This window comes from Octopus bimaculoides, chromosome 9 (assembly GCF_001194135.2).
Source record: "Octopus bimaculoides isolate UCB-OBI-ISO-001 chromosome 9, ASM119413v2, whole genome shotgun sequence".
Classification (NCBI taxonomy): domain Eukaryota; kingdom Metazoa; phylum Mollusca; class Cephalopoda; order Octopoda; family Octopodidae; genus Octopus; species Octopus bimaculoides.
The window spans coordinates 67,689,115-67,693,551 of NC_068989.1; the positions used below are offsets into that span (position 1 = coordinate 67,689,115).

General features: G+C 38.8%; 1 protein-coding gene and 1 long non-coding RNA gene across 2 annotated transcripts in view; both read right to left on the reverse strand.

Annotated features, from left to right (window-relative positions):
• The window catches only part of LOC106883743 (uncharacterized), a 116,620-nt gene that overhangs the window by 93,461 nt on the left and 18,722 nt on the right, over positions 1 to 4,437 (reverse strand). The gene's annotated exons all lie outside the window — the stretch shown is intronic.
• Positions 535 to 4,343, reverse strand: LOC106882441 (uncharacterized). Its single transcript, XR_001411005.2, has 2 exons — positions 3,727 to 4,343; positions 535 to 765 (listed from the first exon to the last, which is right to left on the reverse strand). It is a non-coding gene; the product is annotated as an uncharacterized LOC106882441 (long non-coding RNA).

Sequence of the window (4,437 nt, forward strand, 5' to 3'; positions counted from 1 at the left end):
GTGGTAGGAGTGAGAGGGTAAGAGATAGCAGCATGGTGGATGTTCATTTGGTGGGGTTGAGTAAAGACAGACAACAGGATCAAAAGAGTAACAGAAGAGAATGATGCAAGTGAGAACAATGGGAGAGAGAGAGAGAGAGAGAGAGAGTGTGTGTGTGTGTGTGTGTGTCAATGTGCACTAAAACAGCTACAGGATGGCTGGAGATGAAGAGATTGAATAGAGTCAGCAGAAGTGCATTATAAGAGAGAGTGGTAGGAGGGATCAACCTTCTCCACTCAAACCATCATCTGCTTTTCCATTTCATGTTTGCTTTGGTGAAGTGGGTGTTCTTGCACAGCATTAAGACACTTGTTGCATTACTTTCTCATCTTGAGATCAGTCTTCACTTTGTCTGCTGGATAAAATAAGCACCAGTTGAACACTGGTTCGATGTAATCGACTAGCCCCTGCTCATCCAAATTTTCAGGCCTTGTGGAAAAGATTATTTAAATAAACATGAAAAAAGTTAATGAATTACATGAAAATATAACCATCAATGCTGTAATAGAATTTATTACAAAAGCTGAATCTACATAAAAATCACAACTGAATGAAAGAAATTACAAGAAGCAACAATTTAATCACGTTTAAAACCAAATAAATTTGAGAAGTAATATCTGATTGACGAGATTCCTTGCTGGTAGGGACTGTAAAGCTGGTCATTTGCCTGATCATGATTATCACTTAAGGGACTCCTTGATGTTCTATCAAACTGGTCTTCATAAGCTAAAATCAGGAGAAAATTAAATGATTAGTGGCAAGAAGAGAGATATACATATAATGAAGCTAAGAACTAAATATCTTTGTTCTTCATATGTTCATTTCTTTTTATTAATGGTGATGTTTTTGTTTCAATGTTAGCATAGGTTTTGATGGAGATTTATTTGAGGAAGTATTTTATTGCTGGATGCTCTTCTTGTCATCAACCCTAACCTGTTTTTCAATGAATTTTTGTTTTTTCTTTGGATCTTTGAAAGAACAAAGTGACCAATCATAATGATTACAAGGAACATAAACAGCGTAATACTGTTTCCATCAAACAATGACAATCTCTCCCTCACTCTGTGGGAGAGAGGCACAAGCACATACACAGACAAATACACACACGGCAGTAACTTCCACCTACCAAATTCAATCACAAAGCTTCGGTCGGCTCGGGGCTATAGCAGAAGACACTTGCCCAAGGTGCCACGCGGTGGGACTGAACTCGAAACCATGCAACTGGGAAGCAAGCTTCCTAACCACACAGCCATGCCTGCACCTATGCAAATGCACTGTACTACCAGGCAACACCACAAACAGTGAGGTTTCTGTACAGTTTCTATTATCGAATTCAGTCTGAAGGTAAGTCAAACGAGTTGAAGGAATACGTCAAGCATGGTTCCTATGACTGGATGCCTCTACTAACACTAACCATTTTACAGAGTGTACTGGGTACTTTTCTCATGACACTGGTATGAGTGAAGATCACCATGTTACTTGCTAGACAAAGAAAAGACCCTTGATGGAGAAGGATTGTAGTAGGGGGGAAGATAGTTAGATGTGGAATGGGTATTAGGAAGATGAGAGGTAGGGAAAGCCTGAATGGGAGAGACTGGATGATGTGGCAGGGCCTGGTAAGTGCATGGACATAAAGCTAATGACTTTAGGATCTCACTTTTGCAGTGATAGATGGGTCTTATTGATGACCCCTAGTGAAATGCCAATCATCTCAGTAACTTTATTATCTCCAAGTGAGGCTCAACAACTTGAGAACAACCTTCACTACTTTGTCCCATGTCTTCCTAGGTTACCCACTTCCACACAAGTTCCATCCACTTTAAGAGATCAGCACTTCTTTATACAGCTATTGTCATTCATAAAAGTCACATGACCATACCAACAGAGCCTTCTCCCTTGTACATTACATTTGATTTCACTTAAGCCCAATTTTTCTCATAACACATTTGCATCATACAATCTGCTGTTCACTCTGAGAGAAAGACCTTTTGTTAACAGAGGAGGTAAAAACTCCCTGAAGTTTTTCCATTCTATCCTTAGTCTAGCAATTATACTTTCAAAAGATCCTCTACTGCTAATTAAGTCACCTCGAAAACAGAAACTATCTACCAACTGTCGGGAACCTCCTAAGCATTTGAGAGAATCTATCTCCTGTGTCCTTAGTACTTATTGCTCTGGTACATCTGCCACATTCAAAATCTACTTTCACTTTTAACCTTCCTGTGATTCCACTGCACTTCCTGAGTGCCCATTGCTTGTACTTGGTATACCATATGGAATTTCTACCAACACCTTTCCTACATATCAAGAAGGGCTATTTTCCTGAAGAAAGTAAAGTCCTCGTTGTTTTTCTGCTTACTAGAACTTTGGTCTCTCCTAAGTAACTTTAAGGCCCTTTGATTACAGGTTTTGTTTCCAGCAATTTCTTTTCTGGTTCTACTATCAATTCCATAATAAGATCAAACAACATACAGTAGTTTCCAGGGACAATTGTTCTTAAATTCCTGTCATGGTCTGGAGTACTAAAATGAATAGGAGGGGACTGTGAACCAAGCCCTGGTGAACTCTTACTCGTACATTTAAGTAGTTACTATACTCATTACTAATTTTCACCTTACTGATAGTATTTCTGTACATGGCTTGTATGGCTCTCACAAATCAATGGTCTTCGCGTGATTTTCTTGAGTTACCATCTCACCCTTGCAAACCAATCGGTCACAAGGTTATACATTTGCAGCTGAGTGGACTGCAGCAACATGAAATGAAGTGTTTCACTCAAGAACATAATGCACAGTTCACTAAGCTGTGCCAATTACTTTACAGAATGTACTGGGTGCTTTTTTGTGGCACTGGTACAAGTGAATCCACCAAGTAAATAGTAAGAAAAGACTCTTGACAAGGTAGGGCTGCAGCATTGAGAGATGGCTTTGTGCTGGGTTTTGTGAAACTAATATATGACAGAAGGGCAAGAACAGTGGTGTTTCTGTAATGGAAGTACATGGGTACCCCATCAGGAAAGGGAAAAAGAATAGTTGAATTGAGGTGACAGGTAATATCCTGAAGGTACAAGAAGGTGGATAAAGAGAGAAATGGGATAGAGAATCAAGGATGGCTAATCAATAATAATAAATGCGAAATTCTGCCTGTCTGCCCATCTGGGACCCATGTATCTCAGTCTGTATTTACTTTACATAGACATATCATACCTTTTTGAAATTAGGATGATCCAGGGATTAAAAATTTGGCCATTATTTGGTTCTTGAACATCCAGCATTGGGATCAGGTCTGGATGAGGATTTGTTATATGCTAACAGTTGAAAATTCAAATTTTAAAAGAACTCCAGAAATTTGTGAACTTACAAGTTTTTTCATTTAAACTGAATTTTAAGTAATACCACATTGGTAGGGTACCAATAAATGCTTTGCTCTCTTTAGTTTTGGTCCGCAGGCCCAATTAGCCCTTAGCAGGAGCTAGCTCTGAAGTCCGCACAGTGTGCTGTTTTCAAGCTAGTATATATTTATAAATAATGCATGTGTGTGTGTGTATATGCAAGTGTTTGTGTTTTCCTCCGCATGGGGAGATGTGCCTTTAGCAGTTCAGCAAAGAGGAGTTGATAAAATAGAAGTGTAATAACTGAAACCAATAAAAGGACAAAGCAACTACAGAACAAGAAGCAATACACATACGGTTTCCCAAGGTCTGTACTTCTTCAGTTTCTTCTTCATTACCCACTGAATCGACTTTACGGGTTATCGTGTGTTTTTGGCCATCTGCTACTTTAGTATAGACTTCTTCTTTACGTCCAGAAGAATCTTCCACGGTTCGCCAATGTTCAAACTTCTGTGAAAAAAGAAAAACGAAAAAAATTGCAAAAAAATAAAATAAAAAGAGTAAAACAATACTGCTGTAATTTTTTAAGGGGAAATAACTATGTGTGGCCCTGTCCTTTCTAATATAAACAAACCATTGGTACTTTAACGGGACAAATATGAGGACAGATATAGCAGACTGGCACCAGATGAGAGTTTAAAAAGACGAGACTTAAGGTAGACACTTACCAATAAAGTAAAGCAAAACTGATGAGGGGGAAAAAAAACGCATTAGGACAAAACTGGAAGACAGTAACTTCAAATGCAATCACCGAAGTGGGGGCTGTCACTCACATGTCCCCCTCTCTCTCTCTTTCTCCCTTCCTCTTCTCTCTCGCTCTCTCGAACGCACACATGCGCATGCACACACGCGCACGTACACACAAGCATTCACTACAATATAACTAGAACTTACCTTACTACATGTTCATCAATGTTTTGTAAATATACAAACTACGGAGCTTATGTAGACAGGACAACACAACTTCAACACACAAATATATAAATATATATATATATATATATATA